This window comes from Ptychodera flava, chromosome 21 (assembly GCF_041260155.1).
Source record: "Ptychodera flava strain L36383 chromosome 21, AS_Pfla_20210202, whole genome shotgun sequence".
NCBI classification, from domain to species: domain Eukaryota; kingdom Metazoa; phylum Hemichordata; class Enteropneusta; family Ptychoderidae; genus Ptychodera; species Ptychodera flava.
In genome coordinates, this window is record NC_091948.1 from 31,548,929 (window position 1) to 31,576,903 (window position 27,975).

A 27,975-nucleotide genomic window follows, 5' to 3' on the forward strand; every position below is an offset into this window, starting at 1 on the left:
AAACTACATATATGAAAGACCCCTAAAATCAATTAGATAAAAAGGGGGGTTAGAAATTTCCAAAACTATCTAACAGGCGCTCCGTTTGGCTCCATTTTTCGGAATTGGAACTTTGGAACCAGTCTATGTATCGGTATCAAATATCAACGCAGTCTGTTCAGCAGTTTTTGACTTTTGTCGTTTACAGAAATGGACGACATCAAACACCGGTTGAAACCACCTCTATATCACAACTTCCAGTTGTGATAAAAAGTATCTCTGAGTGTTAAATATGCTTCCAACACGATTGGAACTAATTTGGGATAATTGGATGCAGAAGTAATGGCGATTTAATCTGCAAATGTAACCTCATCTACTTTCCTTTTTAAGTTACACACTTGTTTTTATGAGTAATTTGTAATATTTCAACATTCAGCTATAGGGCACCTAACACTTTTGAGAAATTTGAAAAAATATGAAGATCCAATTATCCCAAATTAGTTTCAAACGTCGCATGCGCAGTGGTGCTAATCAACACCATTGATAAAGACGGCTGCATAGTTGTCGAAAGCTCTGGATAGAGAAATAATTCTCCCGTGCAGTACAAAGTATTTAGCTACAAGAGTAGTTTCAAACGTGTTTACCAGACTTGATCAGAAAGTCAAGATTGGATGACAATTTTCAAAAAAGTTAGTCTTTACATGCATTTTGCACCGGTTTTTTACTTGTAGACTGTCAAAAAAGTGTCAAAGATAAGATATCTTTGTGTACTTAGTGTTCAACACATTTGAGTGACACATTCTCATTATTACGCACCCATCAGCCTTAAAAAGCCGACAGACTTCTAGGATTTGCCGCATGCGTTAGGGAGAAAGGCAGTTTATTTTACGATTTTTTCCCTCTTCGAGACTAAAATGTAAGGCATGTGTTGAAATGAATCGCAGTGATGGTATCTTTGGGATTGGACATTTGGTACTAAATGTGGACAGTATTTAGTGACTCAAAATTTCTTGATAGGATCAACAGATGAGATAATTTCTTGATGCGAGAAACACAGACAAGTTAATGGTCTGTGTTGAGATTTTACTGGTGCAAGTATCTGTCATTGCGATCACCGCTATAGCTACAGCAGTTTTCTTCCTTTGCCTGGGTTCCCATTGTTGCCGACCCTTCCCCAGATTCACGTAAAATGAACATTAAAAAAACTCTCAAAGATTCAAAGTATTTTTGCGAAATCCATTAAACCAGTTTGATTTTGATGACTTTGGCAGAAAAAAATTGAGCTTCACACAAAGCACAGCAGGCCGGTGCATTGTTAGGTCACCATTTTAATCTTTCGCAGTTAAATTATTTCACCGTATTTTGAAAGTAACCCACTTGCCATGTAAATTTTCTTTTGAGAATCTACACGACCGCTCCTCTCGTCCAGTACACACTGCGTATGATTGTCGGAACCGATGCAACAAAGAGCAGCTCATCAAAACTTGTCACGTGATTAATGACGTCAATCGACAAAAAGAGATAAATAGATAAAACTCCTAGCACTGTCTTGCTATGGCGAGACCAAGGGCCATACATCACTGAGTTGATGAACCAATGACGTCAACTCTCAAAAAACACAATACCCCTTGAGCAGCCAATATATTGCTTTTCATAATGTTCAACTTGTCTGCTACTAAGGATTGGCAAGCGTACTATTCATTGCTGCAAAAACTGACTGCCCATGTAAATTGTTTCCATAAACATTTATTGTAACTGAAATTATACATCCATTTATAATACATACCATGGAAATTGAATTTTGCAAATATCATAAAGTGAATATTCTTCCCTTATACAGCAAAGCTGATGATCCATGGAGCACAATGGTATACAATTTACAGCATAAAAACACATTTATGTTGTACAAAAGCATTTTTTAATTTCAAATTTTATTCCATCCTTGGAAGTCCTTGTGAAGAAGATTTCGAGAGTAAAGACACATTACCAATGAATCACATCTGCATTTTACCTCTTCTGTTGAAAGTATCTGTTCACAGTTTTGGTGCACACTGTGATGGTAGTGAGGTGTCCAGAGCAATTATCTACTGGGTAAATAACAATATCCCTCCATATGTTGTCTCCTAAATGCCACAAATGGAGCTGATTGGAGGATGTGAGGTCATGTGACATTTATGAGGGTCTAACACTGCTGTACCAGACTTGGAGACACTGGAAGTTACAACAAATTACAGCATACTAGTGTTGGAAAATCAACATGGACACATCCCCACCACATTTTATATACAGCTGATTGTATTCAGGATGTTAAATCATATCGCAATATCAATTACTGATATCTTCAATCATTTGACTCAAAATAAGCTTCCTTTGACTCAAAAAAGTGATTCTGTGCAATAAATTACCTGTAACATAATTTACAGAATTTTTTACAATGAAATTTTTCTTGAAGTTATTTCATTTTCCTTTGCTCAGTGTATGTTTCTTGCATAATCTGATAATCCCTATTACCATGAAGCATTGGTGTAACCCAATTGTTTCAATGAATTTTTTTGACATTTGTACATTATAAACAGGGGTGGTTGTGGTGCACTGCGTAGCAGGGTTACTGCATCTGCAATATAAAATGGTATTTGCCAAATCTGGCTTTTTTAACTCTTTGACATTTTATGTCCCAACACAGCGTGAATTGCCATGGTTTCAAGTGCGTGTTTTTATCACATGGCAAGAACTTTAAGGTAGTATGTGCCTTGAAAGTGAAAGATTTAAACTTTTGCTCAAACTTTCCTTTGGAATCTTTCAACCATTCTCTTTCAAATCAAGAAAAAAATTGGGGGTCACTGTGCAAACTTTGGTACTAAAGAGACAAATAACCCAAGATTAAATGATATTTGAAATTCAAAATGGCCGCTATCCCTGTGTTCACTCTATGTGGAAAAATAAAATTTTCAATTTTCGAATTTACTAAGATGGTGAAAAGTTTTCTTACACCAGGGACTTTAAAATGAGACCCAACAAGAGGTAGATCAGAAAAGAATTGTTAAAATTTGAGAGTCTGAATATCTGTCCCCAAGGCACATTTTACCTCTTAAATGGCCAGTAACTCAAGTTAACCATGTAATGTTGTATTACTTGAGGTATAAAATGAGATAGTTGATTGCTCAATGTAACAGATATTATTATACCACTGAACTAATACTTTACAAGTGTCTTTGATGAAAGGGTTGAACTTTGAAGAGATTTTAGTGTCATAATCATGCAAAGTACCGGGTATTACAGCTTTAAGTGAGGCACAGACAAGAATCTGGTCAGCATTTTTTAATATTATGGTGGGATGATGTTGCTATGCGAAAGTACACAGTGTGGGTACTAGAGATTTTTGGACTCTCACAATATAACACTGAACTGACAAAGTAGTGGTACCGGTATGATGGGGGAAAGCACTACATCATGCATTTGATGGTGAAAACACAAAATGACAACCATTAGATCACTGTATCAAAGGCATTAAAAATACTTTGAGGATTGACAGCGTCAGCAAAATTGGCACTGAATATAATCTCAGATGGATTTACTGACAAGAGAAATATCTTTTCTAATTAAACTGAAGAACCTGTTTTGAGAGATGCCCTACCTAAAGCTGCTTAAACACGTCAGCTTGTATTCACAGAATTGTGTTGTTGACTGAAGTTTTACAGAAGAGACATTAACTCAAAAGGTAACATGGCAAATATCATTAGTTTGCAAAAAAACTCCAGTCGCAAGGAGATGAATGCTGCAAATATTATGTTGGTGGTCTATGGACCACTTCTTTTACAGAAAAACCACACAGTGTTCATTGCACATGATTCGTTTACATTCAAATTGTAGCCGTAACAGTCACAATGCCTAACAAAGTGTGACAACATAAACTGGACACAACAAAAACATAACGTTAAGAATTGCAGGATAAATGTTTACAAACATACTTTCTTTAAATGATACATACTAATGAAATTGTACCAAACATTATTGAGAGACCATAAACAATGATTAAGACATGCACATGCAAAATGACAATATTTGCATATAATCTGGAAATGAAACAAATGTTGATTGAATACTAATTATTACATTGCCACTTGCCTTGAAACTCTTGGCTTTTGGTTGGGGGGGGGGAAGCATCTACTGGGTATAAATATCCTTGCGAGAAAAATTGCTGACTCTAGATGTTTTCTGCACAATTTTTGGAACAGAGGCCATTCTGTATCCTACGCATCAATCACTGAACTGGAGATGTTTTGTCATACTTGGAAATCGTTCTGAACTGAATGGATCTACCCCAATTTAACCTTAATAAATACCTTTCTTCTTTGAAGTATGGAATATGCTGTAAAATACAGTGATATGAAAAATCTTGAAGGGTGTTATATTTCTTTGCAATGTAACTGAGTAAGTAGGTTGAAAACACTACCATTTTTTCCATTTTTTCTGACCTACACACACAATGCTACTTACACCCTGTACACTACATGCGATTGTGAAAAAGATGACAATGCTTTTGATGTGTGTATGGGCCGCAATTTAAAGCGTAAAATCTGGCATATGACAGGACATGTATAACCTTGCAACTTAGTTAATTTGTAAATGACCCAAGGCGTATACTTCTCTTCATAAGATGTCCACCTTGCCAATCTGACCGAGTTTACGACTGCACTCATTTGTTGTCTGAAATTGCATGTTCTAGATGCGGTAGCTGGATTTGACTCAGCAACAAGAGATGATAAATAGGAAACACTCTCAAAGGAACATCTTTAAAATGATAACCTGATGTCAGCGCAGTCACTGTCACTGTGTGTCCCGATGGTATTTCACATTTTGCCAGAAGGGAAGATCACAGGGAAGTCAACAGGTTTCATGATAGCGTTCTGAAAAGCAATCACACTGCATCTTGATTTTTGTGACCTCTTGGTTCTCCTGAAGGTGACCTTCGGTCGATTGAGACCATCCTCACTGAATAAGACATCCTGTCATGAAGTGAAACAGAAGAATATGGTAAGACTTTCTTCGAGTTTAATGACTGTCAGTCATCAAAGAGCCATATGACTTCATTCAAAATATCTTGAACTTTGAACCCTAGATGTTCTGAACATCACTGAATCCAACTGTGACTTTGATGAAGAAATATCACAATGTAATGATTTTTGGTCAGCCATCTTTGATCATTATATACCAATTAAAATGCAAATTGATGTACATCTGTTGAATTGAATGAAATGTTTTAAAAAGAAGGCTGTGTGTATTTACTTTTGGATTGTATTATAAACAAATTGAAATGATTAGTTTCAATAATCATGAAGTAACATCTGAGTGCAGAGTTTGAAAGACTTGGTGTTCAAATATCAGAGTATAATGGCAATGGATTGGAACATGCAAATATACATGTACAATATTTGGTACGTTATAGCTTGGAAAGCTAAAAACAATCCATGGTTTGGGAATATGTTTATCTCCTTTGTGAAATGTTTCTAATCTTTGAAAAGTTGCAGATGATCGGCATCTTCAAAGTTTTCATTGTAAAGAAGTCATAATATTAATATGTGTGAATTCCAGTATTGCCTGCAACATTTGTTATATGTTTTCAGCTTATCTGCGTGTGACATAGCAAAGAGTGGAATCACGTAAACATTTGCAAAACTGAAACAATTTCTTGTTCTGCCAGTTTTACTTATTTGCTGATAAATTTTGGTGCACATATTCTTGTTATCTACAGCTGAGTGGCAACTCTACAGACCAATATGACGGTGAAAGGTTTCACAGATGTGACTATTCACAAATTTGAAGTAGCCATCCTTTCAAAGCATGGCAGATCACAGAGCAACAAAAATTTTACTACTGCGGTAACGTTATATCTTTAGCGGCTAAATCATTAGTAATCTAGGCTGTCATGAAAAAGCCAATCAGAAACGTTTTCACATGTTTCTAATACCTTTCAGAATGAGTCTTGTGCACGTTCCTTGGTCACGCCGAGAGGATCGATGGGACGAAGTAACAACTTGGGCAGAAAAAGCACCTTTGCAATTTCAGTATTAATGTCATCATGATCACGCACTATACAGCTGCCGGTTAAGTTTGCCTTTAGAATTGTGGATGGTGTATTCAGGAGCTAGTCATTATATGGTGTGCCTTTGGGCGCTGTTTTCAGAATTGAGACAAACTGGATGTGCAAACACAATGCTAGCAAAAAAGGAGGGCTGGCACTCAATGATTCATCACAACACAAAGCTCTTTTCACTAATGCTAATTTACTTTCATTGTGAATTTCAATTTCTGATAGATTAGTATCATGCCTAATTGTTTGACTGTGTTTTTCTAAAAACACACATCTTTGAATTTAATAGCAGTATTAAACCTATCAATTAGCATAATGTCTAGAATTTGACAGTTCTCTCACAGTTTATTTGCTTAATGCAATTTTACAATTGTGCTGCGTGAATAACTGTTATTTCAAGATGTCACCGTTGAAAGGAAGTGCCTCCATAATCTACACTCTGCCTTTCTCTTTTCTATTCTTTACTTTTCCTGGTTCATGTCAGATTGCACATATCACCACACGTCATAGTTTAATGAACACAAAAAATGGACAAGACTATTCGACTATTAATATGGTTTACAATGGGTTATAATTTCCTGGAAACTGAAATCACAACTTTCACAGTCGACACAAAGATGTGCTGAATTCAGACACACTATACTTGTACTTTCTGAGGACATCTGAAAATTTTAGCGGACCAGCATGCTGTGAATAAACTGACACAATATTTCACACTTTGGTAACACCACTATTTGCCCAATGAGTCAGTAAAATAATCTAACTATTGAATATGTACAGTATAAGGTTTGAAAAGATAGTCCATTCAACCCAAGATTGATTTTCCATGCATTTCTTCACACTGGGCATACATTACAATTGTTCCATTTGATTGCTAATGGAAGATATGGATATACATCATATCTCCATATCACATGTGTGTATGTTGTCAATGGTTTCATATCACTAGCCAAGCTACGTACCAAAGTGTGAAATATTGTATCAGTTCGGACAGTTCACAGCATGCCACCAAACCTTTCTCCTTAAATCAGATGTCCTCAGAAAGTACAGTGTCGCTGAATTCAGCACATCTTTTATGTCAACAGTACTGTGGCAAGCTAAGCTAAGCAGTCCTTGTTTTATTTGTTGACTGCAGTCTCTAAAGTGTCAACTCCCCTGTTTCCATGGTTACTTGGAAGCCAAGCTGGAGTAGGTGGATTTTTTACAGTCACTAACATGCAAACCATCTCAATTACATGTGGATGTCAACAGTTGCTTGGAAGCTACATCTGCATGTGAGCTTTTCAACAGTCATCCAAATGCCAGCTCACCACATTTACGTATTCAGAGTCAAACTTGCGTGTAGGCAAGTTTCAGACAGTTGCTTAGGTAGCCAGGCTGTATCAGTCTCCGGGCAGCTTTAAACAGGTCTAGAAATGTCAATCTAACTTCATTTCTGTTTTAGCCTTTTTACAGTTCTTGAATGTACCAATTACCTAGATATCCTCTTACTTCAACTTTGTGACTGTCCACTGACGACTCAGTGAATGCAATTTTACTTCTACTCACTTGTGCCTATTAGCCTACATTATGCAGAGAGTACAGAAAAGACTATTTTGGATTACACCCAGCTATCCGCAATTTTCCCTGTTTGCTCATTTCCCGACTACTGAAACAAATTTGCAGTGTTCCCACTTTTCCTGAGAATCCATTCTTTCAATTCAGGATTTAACTTCATAAATACTCTTAAAGCCATACCAGCCTCACCATGTGGACATTTCAACAAGTCATCGTTGATGACACAGTCCCCACTTGTTAATGGGTATTTTGATTACAGGTCCTCAGAGAGGATAGAGTCCTCTTCATTAGGTTTGTGATAAAAATACTTTTGAATGAATTCACTTGATACATGTCTGAGTTATGGTTCAGGACATGAAAAAATCGTAACAAAATGGTCGCACAGTGGCCATATTGGATCGCATCACAAAACAAATTGATGTGCATAGCTATGACATTGGTCGATGTCCTTGTACCAACTTTGAATAAAATTGGTCGAAACATGCGGATATGCCTGAGAAATGGCTCTGTACATGAAAACATCGTAATAAAATGGCCGCCTGGCGGCCATATTGGATCGTATCACAAAACAGATTAATATGCATATGTATGACATAGGTCAATGTCCTTGTACAAACTTTGAATAAAAACGGTTGAGATATGCCGGAGTTATGGCTCTGTACATGAAAAAATCGTAATAAAATGGCCGCACAGCGGCCATTTTGAATTTTATCACAAAACAGATTGCCGTGCACAGCTATGACATTTGTCAATAAGCTTGTACCAACTTTGAATAAAATCGGTTGAAACGTGCCTGAGTAATGGCTCTGTACATGAAAAAATCGTAATAAAATGGCCGCCTGGCAGCCATATTGGATCGTATCACAAAACAAATTGACGTGCATATCTATGACATTGGTCAATGTCCTTGTACCAACTCTGAATAAAATCGATTGAAACATGCCTGAGTAATGGCTCTGTACATGAAAAAATCGTAATAAAATGGCCGCCTGGCAGCCATATTGGATCGTATCACAAAACAAATTGACGTGCATATCTATGACATTGGTCAATGTCCTTGTACCACTTTTGAATAAAATCTGTTGGAACATGCCTGAGTTATGGCTGTGTACATGAAAAAATCGTAATAAAATGGCCGCCTGGCGGCCATATTGGATCGTATCACAAAACAAATTGACGTGCATATCTATGACATTGGTCAATGTCCTTGTACCAACTTTGAATAAAAACGGTTGAGATATGCCGGAGTTATGGCTCTGTACATGAAAAAATAGTAATAAAATGGCCGCCTGGCGGCCATATTGGATCATATCACAAAACAGATTGACGTGCATATGTATGACATAGGTCAATGTCCTTGTACCAACTTTGAATAAAATCTGTTGGAACATGCCTGAGTTATGGCTGTGTACATGAAAAAATTGTAATAAAATGGCCGCCTGGCGGCCATATTGGATCGTATCACAAAACAAATTGACGTGCATCTGTATGACATATGAAGTAATCCTTGTACCAAGTTTGAATAAAATCGCTTCAGGCATCTCAGAGATATCTGCGTGAACGGACGGACGCACGGACGGACGGACGGACGCACGCACGGACGCACGCACGGACATGACCAAACCTATAAGTCCCCCCGGACGGTGTCCGTGGGGACTAATACACACTCCAGCAATGTTCAGTATTCTTTCCATGGTAGTATGCTAACATCCAACAAATATCCAGTGGCTGTATTTGGAGTTTGCCAATTGAGTGTTGATGTTAGCGCAGAGGCAGAGTATGAGACATGCATTCTTATTAACCACACGGTAATGTATATCATTTCTGGATTTCTAAAATACAACATATTTTGTGTATGAATTATATGACTTAGTGACTTTATGTGGGCGCCCATATTTTCATACAATAAATATCATTTATGAACCATAGTGGGATACTCCACACAGCCATTGTGTTCATCAGTGCACATACAGTAACGTTGCAGTTATAAGAATACACTCAGCCTGGTTGAGATGCAACAATGGCTCGGCATCACCTCTCCATATCAATAGACACTAAAGAAATTTTATGACCTTGTCTTGTTTTGTTCTCACAGTTCTTCTAGTCGTGGAAAACTTACAAGTGCTGCACATATGTCAGCATAGTCTGCACGATGGTGATTGCAGTCTTCTCAAAGGTTTCACATCCCTTGTTGTCAACATCCATACAATCTTAAGTAAATCTGCATCAGGGATTTAGTATCACAAAAGTTGGCCAATACTCTACGCATTTCCTTTCGACACAGAGACCGTAGAGAAACAAATTTTACACTTTACATGATCGAATTACTTACTTGTGATACTAGGAGTTATTTTTTTAAGACTGGGTTACTGAACTACTGAATAACAGAGTGGTATAACAGGTAGCAAAACAGATAAATTTTCTCTTTGGCTGTGAAGAAAGTCTGTGACTGCAAAGATGCTCATTTACATCACAGCTAAGCATTAATTTGTTGCAGATTTATTTTATATTCATAAGAAAGTCAGTCCACTCAGTCCCTTCTCAAATCTGCATATCAAAGGATTGCTAAGTGTCTTAATGACACTTATAGATACATTGATGATTTGATAAGTTTAAACAATCCATGCACATCCAATTATCTCCATACACATTTATCTAGATTACTTGGAAATTAACAAAACACAACAGAAAGCGTGGACTCAGCATCATACCTTATTAATGATGTACATAATTTAAAATCATAAACTTCCTGTAATTGTCCAGTAATACACTATCTGTTCCAGCGTACAGGGTGTACATTTCGCGGCTCCTGAGATAGGATAGGAATTGTAACTCATATGAAGACTTTTTATTAACAAACATTTTGGCACAATCGGTTCTAAGAAATTAGAGATGTTCATATCAAAATATGACACCTCTGTTTATCAAATGATGAGTGACCGCATTCCCGGCTTTAACCTAAAATAATAGTGGTTTTGCCAAATTACACTAAATTTGTCACTTTGGTCAATCTTGACAGGTGTAGCAAGCTAGCAGGGTACACCTGCCCATGCCAGACACCTGGTACCACCATTAAACAGTGGTTCAAGATGACCCTAATTGTTATTGTCATTTTCTGTTTGTTTCTCAGACCTATTCAATTATCTATTTAGACTGAATGATACTGATTATTAGACCCGTTTTGATGTCATATTACATGTGCTCATAATGGCATATGCATGTAAAGTTCATAAACACTGCAACCTTGTGACCTGGTCAGTGGGCTAGGCACTGTTTATTGGTCATTCTATTTCAAACAGTCTGATCTCATATTCGGCAGTTCTTCCACGTAGCAAATATCAAAAGAATTTGCATATCATTTTAGCCCTCAAAGCACATTATTATTATATGCAAATCACCCATGAAAATAAGTTTTGTATCTGACAAAATACTCCGCAAGGTGATTGAACATGTTAATAACAATATTGTTAAGTTCCTGGACATTCATAAAACAAGCTGGTCGAGATCCATGCATTCACACCACTATTATGATTCACAGCCTTGCATAAGTTGCAACTCAGATCCCGTCATGATGATTAGCTTTCAAAATTTAGTAGCTTAATGTATTTTTTCAGCTGACTACACTGAGAGGATCCCAGCTGACAATTTCTCTCCTTCATACATGGCATTTCAAGTTAAAGTTGGTGTAAACAAGCAAAACAAGACACTGACAAATGATTTCAGCAAATCTCAGACACAATGTTGAAACATTTTAAGGTCTATTTGCAGTTAATAAAGTTTGGTGAAAAGTGGTTTGTGTTGTGATGCTGTAATGGTTAGATTATGTTGCAAGTTGTGAGGTGAAATTATAAGTATAACAAACAGGATGCTGTTTGTTTCTAAATTCACAAAGTGGATCAAAGGATTTACATCCTCCGAAAGCAACATGATAGTTTTACTGCATATGTTAAGAATTATTGTATGTGCATTGATGTAAGTTAACATTCTACAAAACTTGCACAATCAACAGTGATAAAGATAACTGTGAATAAGACATCCATGGTTAAATGGACCCCAGGATTCTTTGCTTAACTTGCAATGAGAAATAAAACATCTCATTATTGTGCTTGTCTCACTTCATTAGCCTGTGTCATATTTTTTGTATTTCTTCAACATATATATAGCAATGAGTGAAAGCATATTTTTTATGATATTCAACACCCCTGAGTCACAATCCATCTGATTTGAATAATAACCACCCTTGAAACTTTTCTCCAAAAAATTCAAGAGCATGTACCAGAGATGTGCTTCAAAGGATCACGGCTCAAGTCAGACAAGCTTACTTCAGGAAAATGCGATCACAGCCTGAATCATCATGACTTATCCAACATACTTCATGATTTGAGTAAAGCAATAAGACCATCAATTACAGATGAATAATGAAGTTGGCATCTGAGCTGGCAGCTATAATGTGAAAATGAACTGACCTGCGAAAGTCTAGGAACACACAGATAATCTGCAATAAATAATGATGCCAACGCTAAGCTCAACTGAAGTAATTACAACTACCACCAGAAGGCTGGTCATCACGGATTCAACATCTACTACACTGTTAGATTTCCCGGCTGTTTTTTCTAAAATCTGACAGAAGAAAATCCACTGCCTGCTTATTTATCTGCTCTAAGTCCGTCTACTTGGCTTGACTGGCGTCATGGTAAATTTCGTTCAATTTTAATTTGAAGAGGGGAAGTCTAGCTGAAGTGATGCAGGTTTGAAATTGAACAACCTGCTCCCACTTGAGGGAAGACATCCCAAACCTCGAGTTGCCATCCCTGGAATCCACACAGGATTCTTGATGGTGTGTTTGTGCTCGGAGTAAAAGCTGCAACGGTTGAAGTCCAGGCATAAAGTTAACTCAGTAGACCGACACACCCAGCATGTAGCCTCGCTGCTGAGGGACTGGCATTTAGCTGTAAAAACACTCTGCAACTCAATACACTTGTGTGCTTTACTAAATAAATATTTGCTGCCTTTCATCAACAAAATTCATTAGTATTGGGCCAACAAACTGATGATGGCGTAAAATACATTCTCCTGTGGTATCCCTGCGTCCTCTGTTCCTGGTGGTTTTTCTCCCACTGTGTTGACTTTTTGAATTTAATCACAATGCAGGGTTTATTTGAGCTGCCTCTACGGCTCTCAGCAAGTTGAGAAAGTACACAGAGACAGTTTAGATATGTCATTTACTTGGTGACCGTCAGGATATAATCAATGACAATACAAGCAAACTATCAGTAGCAACTGATGTAAACCTGTGAGCATTCAGCTGATGTTAATATTGAATGCTATTCGGAGAAAACATCATGAAAATTTCAGTGGAACCCTGGTGTACGTATGTTCCCTGTAGCACTATGCAAAAAATAAATGCAAAATGGATTCATTTCTATGGAAACAATGTTCCTGCTTAATAGATACTTTGGAAAAAATCCTCTTTGCACAACTCAATCTTTCTTCTCCTCTTTGATTCTAAAATACATAAAACAATTTTGATTTCTATCAAAACAATTCACCCAGTGCAGTCCTATCTAGATTTGCTGCGATTAAAAAGGACAATAGCTGTATCTCTCAATAGTTTTTGTTCTAGAAAACGAAAGCGTTTTCTAAATCTTGTCCCTAAAGCACATTGGAATGCTAGATATAAGCCTTGCCAAGACAACACATCACATAAAATATGAAAAGTTGTTGTTGACAAATGAATTCTCGCCTCCATAACTCAGTTGACATCAATACATGTAACAAATATCATAGGCGGCCCAGACGCTATTAATATTATTTAGTTATTCTCACGGTTTTCTCTATCAGTCCCTCTCCTTTTCTTCATGCTCAGACTGATCCGAGTAAATAAAATAAATGGTTATATAACCTAACCTAGCCTCTTGACTCTTTATTTATTTTACACCCCATTACAAGGACGTTTATCTCTCATATACACACATCTTTTAATTACTTAGTCAGCACAACTAATTATGCTAATCCATGGGCTTATCAAGGGTTGTCAACATTGAAAAGATAGAGATGTAAATGAAAAAGGAGTTTTAGTAACTTTTCCTATCTTTTGCAATGTTGACCAACACATAAAATCCCTGAGCATGAAGAAAAGGAGAGGAACTGATAGAGAAAACTGAGAAAAACTCAATAATAAGTCATCGTGATGACACAGTCCCCGCTTGTCCATTTTGTTATAATCTTTGGTGTCTAGGTAGCTGTGGTCTAGGTCGCCGTGGAATGACATTGATGCAACGGGTGCATCAGGCCTGTGACTTGCATAATAAAGTAATCTGAGGAACGTTCAATAAAATTGACCTATCTCTGCCAGTAATGACCATTGAAGGAACTTTTGATTACATCACACATAACGATGCCCTCACTGCTTCTAGTGTCATGACGGCACATACTATACACATGGTTTGGTGGAATTTTCGAAATGCTATGGGATTGGGTATGTTGTTGTAATCAGCCATCAGCCATTTCGGATCATATAATGAAACAATTTAATGTGCACAAGAATGCAGCCATAGTATTTTATCTTCGTATCACGTTTGAACAAAATCAGTCCATCGAGGGACAGTGACCATGTTTATGTTTCAAAGACATAAAAAAATCACACCAAAATTGTAATCAAATGGCTGTCTCTTGACCATATGGATCATAGCACAAAATTCGTAGACATGCATATGTATGCCATAGTACTTTATCTTTGTACCAAGTCTCAACAACATTGGTTAAGGAATATTTGCATATAATTAAGCCTCAATGACATGAAAAAATTCAAAAATGACCATTGGGCAGAGATATTGGAAAAAAATTTACAATCTGGCGGCCATATTGGAACATGTCACGAAGAAAATTGACATGTATGCCATAGTGCTTGATCTTTGTGCCAAGTTTGGACAAAATGGGTGTAATGACCTTTGAATTATGCTTCAAAGACATGCAAAATTCCAACAAAATGGCAGTTCTGCAGCCATATTGGATCCTATCGCAAGGTTAATTGATACATGCATATGCATGCCATAGTACGTGCTTTGCCTTTGTGCCAAGTTTGAACAAAATCGGTTCAAGGATGTTTGAGTTACGGTTCAAAGACATGAAAAAATCGCAAAAAAATGACCACCTGTCAGCCATATTGGATCATTTCACAAAATAAATTGGTGTTCATATGAAGGGCATACTGTTTTGCTTTTGTGCAAAATTTGAACAGAATCGGTTCTAGAATGTCTGAGTTACGGTCCATAGACATGAAAAATCGCAACAAAATGGCCGCCTCACGCCCATATTGGATTGTATCGCAATATAATTTGACATGCATCTGTAGGCCATAGTGTTATGCCTTTGTGCCAAGTTTGAACAGAATCAGTATGAGGATGTTTGAGTTATGGTTCAAAGACACGAAAAATCGCAAACAAAATGGCCGCCTTGCGGCCATATTGGATTGTATCGCAAACTAATTTAACATGCACATGTAGACCATAGTGTTATACCTTTGTGCCAAGTTTGAACAGAATCTGTTCAAGGATGTCTGAGTTATGGTCCAAAGACATGAAAAATCGCCACAAAATGGCCGCCTCGCGCCCATATTGGATTATATCGCAAAATTATTTGACATGGATATGAAAGCCATAGTGTTATGCCTTTGTGCCAAGTTTGAAGATAATCTGCTCAAGGATGTCTGAGTTATGGTCCAAAGACATGAAAAATCGCAACAAAATGGCCGCCTCGCGGCCAAATTCAATCGTATCACAAAATAAATCGACGTGCATCTGTAGGTCATAGTGCTATGCCTTTGTGCCAAGTTTGAACGAAATTGGTTCAGCAGTGTCTGAGAAACTGTTGATGACGGACGGACGGACGGACGGACGGACGGACGACGGACGCACAGACGGGACCCAATCTATAAGTCCCCGCCGGACTTCGTCCGCGGGGACTAATAAGCTTATTAATAGTGTCTGGGCCGCCTGTGCATATATAAGACACTTCACAAACACAGCCTGTATTGACATGCTGAATGTTGGGTATTGTGAATGATTTTGGGAGCAGAACAAGAGTTTATGTTGTTACAGACAAAAAAATACTAAAACAGTCGTTTACTTTAGGTGAAATTAACATTTTTTTGAAAAAACATCAGTTATGAAATTGCTAAAACAAACTGCGTTATTCCCCATGACAACATAAAAAGCAATAGAACCAGACTCCAACCATCGACTGTCATGGCAAATCAGATGCACTGTATAGAAAAATTCAAAGGCACAGAAATATGGCATTTTTATTATTTGTTTTAACTATAAATATATGAATGGAAATACACTAAAATGCAAGAATCATAGATTTTTTGTATTTATGCACCAATGTAGAATATGTCAGGAATCCAATATTCCATCTTATAGGAAATAAATCATATCTTTAACTGACCTCAAATGGATTTCTTCAATTAAACTGTGAAGAAAAACAAATACTGACCCCATATCAATAAAAAAACACTGCATATGCCATGCATTCATTTTCTTTTCGTTTAAAGTGCGAGGATCAAGCTTTCACATTCAAAGCTTCCATTAAGATTTTTTTATGTACATTATTATTAAATGTCCTTGTTCCGGATTATGATATCTGAATCCATCATCCTTTCAGACCATTTTGTTTATTCAGGGATTACCATTAAACTCTGAACTTTGCTGGTAAATTTTACCTACATGCACAAAACCAAAGCACGGCCATTAAATATAACTCTGATTTTCACAAAAAGTTGACGCTGTGACAATGAATGTAATATTTAAAGGGACAATTGCTGTAACCTTTAATAACATTTTCGCTGCCTTTTTAGAAAACAAACACATTTTCTTCTTCTCCAAAAATATTCTGAAATTCAGAGTATTAGCTGGCGAGAATAGTCATTGTACACATATCAGTGTCGTAGCCAGGAATTTTTATACAAGGGACACTATGTTCCAGTACCGTTTATTTTTGGGGACATTTTGCACATTTTGGGGACAACATGCGTCAGTTATCAATCAAATTTTGTACAATCTATCGCAAGTTAGTTTCACAAAACAAAATGCAAGCTACTGGGACCGCATCACATACTTGAATGACCTGCAAACTCTACTCATTGACTACTGTGGTCTCATGAGTGCACCTAAGGTGACCCGCAGTATGCAAGAATGCGGTACAACGGGTTCCGTTTTGGGGACACTGTCGCAAGGGCGCGTCCTGGCTGCAACACTGCACATAAAAAAAATTCTACTCCTTACCGGAATTCAGTGGTCAATATCAAATTTGACATTACACACTGGCTATGTTGCTGGTAATAAGTTGGAACTATAGACATTTCCATATGGTTTTGTGAGTATGACAAAAAACTGTATTTTACAAACACAGCAAAAATATTGGAAAACTATCCATCAAATGTTGCCGATACTGGAGCAGTGTTTGTTTTAAACTGATATCTACAATTAGATACTGAGCATTTCAACAATACCTAGTTTCTCTTTTTTCTCATCACTTACATGTTACGTCAAATATAAACTTATCTAGTACAACAAATATGTGACAAAGGATTATATTAAATTGTTATTTCTCAATTTTTTGTCAAAGCTTGCCTTCTTCATAAAACTATTCAAGCACCAGCAGCAAGTTGTTTCTCTGTACAAAAATTAAATGCCTCAATGGTGAGGCATCATATTCTATTCGCAGACTCATCATTGATGGATTGACATCGCAGAGGAAATACCAATAAAAATAAAAGAACAAAAAAATAACTACAAGAAACAATATCAAGCTGAAAGTAAGGAATGCATTGAAATAGGAACAGAATGCAACGGAGAGCAGAGACAGACCCAGCTGCAGAGAGATTACAACAATATGAAGTATCTGATGAAGGAAGACATTTGAATGTAAATTACATCAGTGTTGCTTAATCCGAATTCCAAGAACTGTATTTGATTTCCTAGTTATGATCTAAAGCCGTACTGACCAGCATTTATAGTTAACTCTCAATGTCTTTGATTTTTCATCACGGAAATTTCACCGTCTGTCCTGTAAACTAAGCACAGACTGGATAAAGGCTTGTGATTGGCAGCTGTCATGACAACGTTTCATTTTCTTTTGTGGCGGTTTTGAGATGCTCTCTGCTCAAAGATAAATATACCGGTATCTACCTGCAATCCTGGCAATAGTAGGTTGATTGGAAAACACTTCTTTGATAAATTTTAAAGAAGCAAAGTTTTTAGGAGCAAAAATCAAACTTTTACTTGCTACCACTTGAAATCATAGCCTCTGTACATGACAAAATGTTGCAAATGGGTGAAGTAAACTATTTTTTACATAATTAACTTGCACAGAATTCAAGGAACAAAGTGTCAATTTCACAGTAAATGCTGTATCTTGTATGCTTTTGAAGACATTTTGTCAATGGTTTTATTCAATGGATCACCGTGCTGAATCAACCATCTAATTGAAAAAGGAAATTAGGAATTTTAAAAATTCAGTTCAGAATAATTATTGTATTGTATCTATACATCTGGAACTCACCTTATTTTATTAAAAGGAGGAAAAATAACTGATATCATTTTTGAGTTTGATTTCTTGATAGTCATATCTTTCTAATATCACCATTATATCAAGATGATTTTCAACAACTGAAGAATGGCCTACCACTCAGTTCTTTTTGGTGTGCTCCATAACGTTCATTACATTTGGTGAGAATTTTGCAATCAATAATGTGTAAGGGAGGTTTTAATTTAAAAGTGTGAAGTTACTTAACAAGACTTGCTTCTAACAATCCAAGAACTTAATATCTCAGTTTGGTGTAGCTTTACATCTATGTGCAATTAAAGTTAACTATGCATTATAGATGACAGCCAAATTTCCAGGCCCTGAAACACAATACTTTTATCTATTGTAAAAATTAAATCAGAGATGCATACATTTCTGTTTGATCAGTCGCTTAATGAATGCAGTATGACCAATCTCTGTTTTTGTTTAACCACCACTACGCACCCTCCCACACATCACACTTTGATATTCTTTATCAAAGAAATGAATGATATACCTGTTTTTTGATCTATTTGTTTTTGAGCAATTAATATCAGTATAAAGTTAATGAATTTTTCATGAATATCACTGACTGCATATTTGCAATTCTTCATTATGAGTGATTCAGTAGTGCCTTTGCAAGAACAACGGCATTATTTGGCCCTAGCGACTTGCCAACAAATGAAGAAACCCACCTTGATTGTCACTACAACAGCACATCACAGTGTATGGCTGTTGCACTATTTTACTTACAGTAAAAGAGATAAACCTGAAAAGAAGTGTTTACAGGTACTGAAGTTGCCATTGTAAATCAGTGCAGTATGTTGTAACTGTGTTCAAATAGACAATATGTACTGCTGTACTGGAAGACACAAGAGATCCTCCCTGACAGCAGAAAAATCGTTTAGCTAGCACATTTATCAGAAGGCTAAAAGTTACCATTATCAGTACACAACTACACAGGCAATGGTTTATATGAATAATAATTTTCTGCACTGAGTTAAACCGACAGTATTTACAGATAATCACAGCTATGAATTTGTAGAAAGTCGTACACAAAGGTGAGTCATCAATTGACATGCTTTTCACACACTAAGTCAAATATTTTGTTTTCTACTGCAGAATTCAAACTGATCTGCCTTCCCTTACACGATTGACTAAACAACCGAATTGATAGTGTGGGTACACTATGAGTATGTTCAAAATGCTTCAATGTGACAAAGCCGACACTACAGTTTATTTTTCCCCTGGAAAGTTCAGGTTTGAGGCCACGCTAATCTATTTCTACTGTGACACCGCAGCGGGTGACAAGATGACAGAAGTGATAAAGGATAAATAAGCTCTGAGTGGCAATCAGGTGAATGGTTGACATGGCAACATAGTGCTTACATGAACAATGCACACGGTTAAATGGTGTTACTGGGTTTTTACACGACACAGCTAGCAACAAGAGAGATCTAGATAAATACTGTACAATACGAATCCACTTCACACCAACCAGGCGATGTATGGCTGCTTTAATGCATTTGCTTGATACAACAACAAAGTGATCGCCATGGTTACAAAAGTGCATGGGAATGTACTCCAAGTGGTCTAAAACACAACATTAAAAGGTTTTTTGTTTTTACAAACAGTCATTGCTGAATGCAGCAATTGACACTTTCTCCATCCACTGACAATCAAAGTGAACCTTATTCCCTTTCTTCATTCATCAACAGTCCGCCAAGAACTAAAACACAGTGACAACAAAGTTGATAAGTTTGTGTGGTAGGTGTGACAGGAATTATCGTAAATGAGGGTTTGTGTGTATCCCTGGCACTCTATGCATTCACTCATCTGTTAAGTCCTATTTCATGACTATCAACATATCAGTGTTTATCATGATCAAGGACACTATTGACAGAAGTTGTCAAGGGACTATCTACAGACTGTAACCACAGTGGAAACTGTTGAACGGAAAGACAATATCATGGATGAATGAATCAATGTGAATATTCTGGTCTGAAGAATACCACACAGCACTTGTGATAAAATGACAGCAGGTCCAATGGCTTTCATGTTTTTTTAAAACTTTTACAGATTTGGAATCTAAATATATCAAATATATCAACAGAAGTTGATTACGTCTATTAAAGTCTTGTAAGAGGATGGGTGAATTTTTTAATACAGATTTGCTGCATAAGTATTATCAAATTTTGTTTGTTATAGACAAAAAGATGCAGAAGACAAGGCAAACATTGTAAAATACTGTAGCAATAAGTCCCTGTGTTGTCCATAACACCACAACATTTACCGCCGACTACTCAAAGAATTAGAGCTCAATTAGTTTTTCTGCCTTTAAATTGTCACTCTCATAATGTCCAAGGCTGAAACAATTCACAAATCAATCAAGATTTGTTCACAAAGTGAAAAATTTCAGAAGCTGATAAGAGTGTATCTTGACAAATGTAATGGAGGGTCTCGTATCTTCACTGATAACAACGTTCCGACAGTGTGTTGTCTACCATATATATGTACATGAGTCAGTGTGTATCTGTGCATAGGCAGTACCACTTTTAATGATAACGCTGTCTGCGTGTATGTCCACTGTGACTGTGTGATAACTTGTCTCTTGTGACTTTCTCATGTTGGGTAAGTGGAGGTTACTTCAATTTTAATGAAATAAAAAGATCATAAAAATTCTAATGAGGTATATTAAACCAAGAGACATTCATATCATCTACTGCAAACATTTCACAGCTTGTTCATTGCAAAACATTGTCTTAAACACACGCACAAAAACTGCATAATGCTGTTGACGGGCTCGTTTGAATATCAATTGCAGAATATAAACTATACGCACTACATGATGATGTTGTCAGGACTGGAAAACGCATTAACACTTCTATATAAACATTAAAGCAAAGGGCAAAGGGAATGGTGCTCAGGTCTATTAAAGTTTGAGATGTCTTGACGATAAAACCAGTAAAATAGGGCAACCAGCCGAGAGACAGTGCCGTTCAATTTTAGATGCATTCCTGGGACAGCCCTACTGTAGCTACAGTGCTCATAAAAAGGGATGTAAAAATGATAACAAAACATAAATTCATTATCATTAAAGAGAACGCAGTCAAAGACATGTTGAGATGAATTTTCAAATTCCACGTTGCTCTTACAAAATAGGCCGTCATTTGAAGCATGACTCTGATCCATCCAAAAAATTACTGTTCAATTGAGATCTGCAGATGATCACTCACTGCCAACACTTCACATTTCTGGATGATATTATTTATCTTGAATCATGCCAGAAACAGATGATCTAATTTTCATCATTTATTTCTTCATTAAGTCTTTCCTCCACTGGGAATTCATCCACATCAGCTCTTCTGATAAGTAGTGACTTGTTCAAAATTTTGTTTTCCGGGCATGTTCGTTATCGATTGTGGCTTTTATCAGATTCCTTCCAATCGAAGACTCGGGAAAAAATAGCTTCTCACTGCTCTGTGTTTGTTGATGAAATTGAGAGACTCTATGAAAAGGGCAATTTTAAGGATGATGAAGAATGATGATTATAATATTGTCGGCATTCCCTTGAGATTAAAGAACATTTCAGTGCCGCGATACTCCGAAATAAAGACAACTATCCTAGCTGTTACGACCGTTCAAACAAAGCCTAACTTCTCTGCAAACACTTGTCAATCTTTTGTATGTTTTGCTGTCCAAGATATTTACAGAGTCTATTACTTATCAGTGCATAGGCATGAAAATTCTATCCCATCATGCTTTGGGAGCATGCACTGCAATAATTCTTGCATTTATGAAAAGTGCTTTGACCCATGCAGGAAATGAGAAAACCGCAGCTGATTACACAACCACAATGTGATGGAAAAATGTCACATGACTTGATATGTGATGTTTTGCTATGACAGAAGGCAGCTTCTGATAACGATAACTCTTTTAGTCTGGAATATAACTAGTTCAATGATTCCAAAAGATGTTTCTATAATTTGATCGGTTGTCATTTCTTTGTCCTTTAAATCACACAAACAGTCTCCAACTTCTGGCAAAACTTTCCATGTTTGTTTTCATATACTGTTGAATATTTTGCAACAACTTCAGACAAATGGCATAACTTGAGAGTCATATTGCAATTCAATATTAGCCTGAGGAGTACAATGTACATTGTATTCCGGGCGGAATGTGCCTCAGGGACAGATATTACTCAAATTTTCCAGTACTTTTCTGGTCTACTGCTTGGCGCCTATTTAAAACTCTTTGAGTAAGGAAATTTTATAGTGTTTTGAAAATTGAAAAGTCATTTTTCCTATTCAGTTAACACAGGGAATAATGGTGGCCATTTTGAATTTCAAATATCAGTAAATGTTAGATAATTTGCTTCTCTAGTTCAAAACTTCGCACAGTAACCCCGATTCATGATTTAGAAAGAGAATTGTCAAAAGTTTCACTAAGGAAAGTTAGAGCAAAAATTCAAGTCTTTCACTTTCGAGGCACATAATATCTTGGTTTATAACATGCCACAGGCCACAAATTCCATAGAGTGGTAAGGGGATTAGGGCATACACTAGTTTGGATACTGTAGTTTGGGTAGCGATTTTTCTTTGTTGGGTCATCTTCACATCTTCAGTGTCATTTTACTTTGACAGTAGCAGAGACGAAGTAAAAAAATGTCTCACTATCACAGGAAAATTTACAAAAGCATCTTAAAAATTCCAATACTTTGGTTCAGAAACGGTTGATGTTCCCTTTCAAATATTAAAAGAAGCATGCTAGACGGATATGTTTCATGTGAATCATTGCATGGGCGCAATGATACCGAGGGGATGAAATGTGAAGTATGTTTAATGCCAAAGGAAAAAAATTCACAATTAAGGTTGAATGAATATCAAAAATGCGAAATCTCTCACAGACAAAATAACCCAGAGTCACAAAGATTGCAAGCATATTTGCTGTACTAAATATGTAACTTTTTTTATTTCCATAATTGGTGTTTACATCACAAGCAATGGATGAATATACTGAACGAAGATAGGTTTATATAGCATTTGATATACAATGCACACATTCCCTGTTAGGCAGGCCTACTAAAACATGGTTGATCACAAGTCATACACAGCAAGAGAGAGGGAAAATCACTCTGTACCAGACCAGACCCTGTATAGCCACTATCACAGAGCTGTAGTGCAGGGTTGTGTCAGCAAAGGTACATGGCACAGGGATGTATCAGTGCATGCTATTGCACAGGCCTCTATACAAACAGTGATGTGAAGAAACTGCTATATACAGCACTATGTACACAAGTGCACTTGGCCTGAATTTCATGCTTGTTTTGATCAATACCAGGTTGTAGATGACTTAGATTTCTTAGAGGTGCATTATCAATTTGCAAAATGGTCAGATTTGAGTCTTCACACACACAATTCCTAAACACTCATGGCCTTGATTCTACACAGATTGTGTGGCAAGATCAGTGCCTAGAGATAGCAATAGTACCATATATATTCCCCAAGCATCTACAGTACATAGAATTCATGGTTTATCACAAAAGAACACGCATAATTACCGGACATGAATCTTTCTGTATAGTCTCAGTTGCTATGAATATTCTCAGCTACATATACACACCCTGTAAGACATTTGAATAGTATATAAACCCAGACTAAATTAGAAATTGAGCCACTATCATCTGAGGGCATTTACTGAAAACACACTGAGGATATCGAGACATTAGTACTGTATATGCATTATCAGATAATATCATCTAATTTCTAAGTTAGAGTCCAATGTCAGAAGGGTAACATAGTGCTTCATGGCCATCAAGCTGAAACAGCAAATAATTATTGGATAAAAATTTTAATATCATCAAACTTCTAACTTAGAGTCCAACATTAGAAGAATAAAGTAGTGCTTCATGACCATTGAACTGTAAATATCAGATAATATCGGATAAAATTGATAATATGGTCTAACTTCTACGTTAGAGTCTAGTATTAGAAGAATAAGGTATTGCCTCATGACCATTGAGCTGTAATATCAGATAATATCGGATAAGATTGTTAAATATTTTCTAACTTCAAGGGTAGAGTCTAATATTCGTGAAGTGGTTGCACATGACTGACAAGCTCTATAATTGAATAGCTGTGGATAAAATCGATAATTAAAATTGAATGTTTAAGTTACATTCTAATATTAAAATAATGAGGAAGTGGCAGATGACCTAAATGCTGTTTTTATTGGGTAGTATCGGCTGAAATCGATAACATCATACAACTAAGAGTCTAACAGTAGAAGGATACGGTGGTGGCACTTGCCAAACAAACTGTTTTATCATGGCAAGCATCTGTCACCATCTCTCTCCACTAATAGTACGCTCTAACTTAAAAAATTGTACAATATTATTAATTTTATCAGATAATAATCCCATATTGTCTGAATCTCATTATATTTATCTTGAAATGGTGATAGGGTAAGATGTCCATGCACGTTCAGCTACACAGGCCTTCATTGAAACTCTCGCTGCTACAGCTACCAGGCTATAGTATCGTTTGTGGATTATACAGAATGGACCATAGTCAGACGTATTATTGATTTTCTTTTTGAGGCACTTGGTTAGTTAGATGATAAATTTTATCAGATAATATCCTACAGTATGAATCTCATTATATTTATCTTGAAATGCTGATATGAACCATAGTCAGATGTATTATTGATTTTTTGGAGGCACTAGGTGAGTCTAAAAGGATACAGAGCTTAACAATAAAATATGCACATTCCATATAGGAATTCACTGACTCTGTGATTAAAACACAACTCGATGAAGAAAATTAATGATTTCTCATGGCCATTCTTTAATAGGTAAATTAGCATATTGATCACATTAAACTACTTTTATTTAAACAGTTTGTTACCTTTCATTCGGTTTTCTGCCCCATCGTTATGAAGTCTTAAAGATTTGCGGGTAATCCTTCACAATTTTAATCTTTTATGCTAAATCTTTAAACTCAATCCTACCTTTGGGCTAATGGCCACTAATTTTCAAAATTACGATCATTTAAGTTTGCATGATTGATAAGGCTTGGGAATGAAGTTGATGTAGACTATGCAGATCACCATGGCAATGGGTGTAACAATAATCTTTTCAATAAATTCTCATTGAAGCAACGAGAGAAATTCTGGATGGTATCCAAGAAGGGGAGAAGCAATGACTGCTTGATGTACTATACCTACTGTTTTTCAAGCCATTTCTGGCAGTGGAGAGTTTGAAATTTGTCATCAGCATATTGCAAAGTCAATGGTACCTAAGTTTCAGCATTTCAGGTTGTGTTTCTATGAACGGTACTTGAAGATTGATGCATTGTCGGGACACTTGCTGTACATCCCTAGCTGTAACTTATAATATTTTCACTATATTCCTACTGTATATCAATGTACAAGTTCTTGTTCTACTCCTATGTTGAAACACCCACTATTCAGCTTGTCAACACTGCCTGTGCAAGTGTAAAATTCACTTTGTTTACATTTGAATTTTAGTCCCGACAAGAATTCACTTGTAAACCGCAATAACAATGCAGTGCACTTATACACAAACTGAGTTGACTTGCTGAATACTGTGTCTCTCACCACACGAACAGAAACTATGATTGTGATTAAAAATAAAAATAAGTTAAGATGTCATCCACAGTAATAAAAAATAATACAGCTACCGGTATGGCCCTTTAAGCACAGCATTGGTACAGATACTCTGGATTTCACCAAGTATTATAAACAAACAGGAACCTGCATGAGTCACTCAACTACATGGCAATGTTTGATAGTTCACAAGTCATGTCAGGTCACCAGGACCCCATACTGGTAGACTACCAAATAACAGCCAAGGGTCACAATCCACCCAATTTTAAGAAAGACGTTATGGCAAATTTCTATTACAGAAGCTGTATCTTTTGGTGATTTTTAGCTTTACTTTGTCAGTTCTTTACTCTTTCATCTTGTCAGATCAACCGGTACATTTACAGACTGTGTTGTTATTGTTGACTTGTGGATCCTTGTTTGGACTAAAATTCACAAATGTAAACAATAACAGTGCATTTTACATGCTGTGTTGACAAGCTAAACCAGCGTGTGTTTCAACATGATTTGGAGAACAGACCAAAAATTGACATACAACAGAACGATGAAAACTGATGAAAAGTTATGGCTGCTGGTCCTTCAACAACTGAGTAAAGGCTCTTCCTGATGCTGTTGACAAATGCTACATTTTTTAAATTGTCCCGTTGTCTACCAGGTACAATTCAAACATCTTTGAATGAGCAACAACTTGGACAATACTATGTTAGTGTTCCATCATAAGTAGTAGTATTATTGGCATTATTATATTCATACATTTTGACAATTCATGTTGCTATGGTATATGTATCAGAGACAGATAACCGATATCTTCATAAATGATTAAACAGGTAGATGTCATGAAACCAATTTAAACGGAGTGAAGGGTCAGGAAAAATTATGGGAAGAGTCAGCAAAAATGTAGGGAAGGGTCAGGAAAAATGTATGAATGGGTCAGGAAAAATGTATGAATGGGTCAGGAAAAATGTATGAATGGGTCAGGAAAAATGTAGGGAAGGGTCAGGAAAAATGTATGAATGGGTCAGGAAAAATGTATGAATGGGTCAGGAAAAATGTAGGGAAGGGTCAAAATAAGGAGTACAGATCTGAGAAGCAGAATGAAGGAATTACACTTTGTATGCATCAGTTTTTATGATCGATGGCCACTGAAAAAGATTAATATCACTCCTAGGTTAACATTTGCCTCTAATCCTGATGGAAAATGACTGATTCTAAATGCCGTCAATATGTGCATACTTCTCTTCAATTCTTTGCTTTTATTCCATGACGAATACAGAACAGGAGCGTAGGGTGAAAATCTTTCACATGGAGTACAGCTTTTCTTTATAATTAAATTAAAACCAGGCCTAGAAACTTGTAACTATGGCCTGCGTTTGTGTGTCTTAACTCCTGGTATGTACTAGGTGCACTTACATGTATACATACACGGGCACATTTCAAAGTGAGCTACCATTCTGTAGATGCATGCTGTACCTTATTATATTGCAACGCAAAACCTGTACCTCTCAGTATTCAGGATCATATGGAAGTATCTGTGTAAGTTAGAATATATTATCACATTTGAAAATGGCTGCTACATGCATGGTTCCAACACGATCTTACTGTTGTTTGAATAATGGATGAAATTTAGAAGTTGCCTGTATCCTAGGTAACCGCTAAATCATGCAGAAAAATCTGCTGGCAGTGTGGTGATTGATGGTACAGGAGCAAATATACTATCCTGTAACACTAACATTAAGCTTTCTTGTGAAAAAGTTTAGAATAGAGTTTGTGATAGTGGGCTGTAATGATGCATCAAAAAATGTTGTCTTGATGTGAAAATTGTCATTCTCTACAGCCATGTTTGTTTAAAACATTTCAGCATTTATTTTATTTTTCATAGCACCTGAGTCCGAATCGTAATACTCTAGAGGTGTGACATCATAATTTTCCACATTCTGGACAGTAGCTGATGTTATATCATGCCTATAATCCACATTGAAGTGACATGTTAAACAGTTGCGGAATCAGCATCATCCAAGCAAACTGGCCCAGAGCAAAGCTGACACCTCGTTTTCCTTTAATCAGTTGGGATATCCAAACAGTGATCTATAAGACAGAATTGCTTTTAATGGGCCTTCCCCGGTCCCTTGGGAGCCTAGCCACAACTCTCTCTAAATTCC

The 27,975-nt window shown here is 36.6% G+C and overlaps 1 protein-coding gene across 1 annotated transcript in view; it reads right to left on the reverse strand.

Moving 5' to 3' along the window:
- Positions 1–1,705: 1,705 nt before the first annotated feature.
- Positions 1,706–27,975, reverse strand: part of LOC139122028 (serine/threonine-protein kinase ULK3-like) — an 88,939-nt gene continuing 62,669 nt past the window's right edge. The window contains exon 15 of the mRNA XM_070687391.1: positions 1,706–4,985. The gene's annotated coding sequence lies outside the window, so the exon portion shown is untranslated. The remainder of the gene's footprint in view (positions 4,986–27,975) is intronic.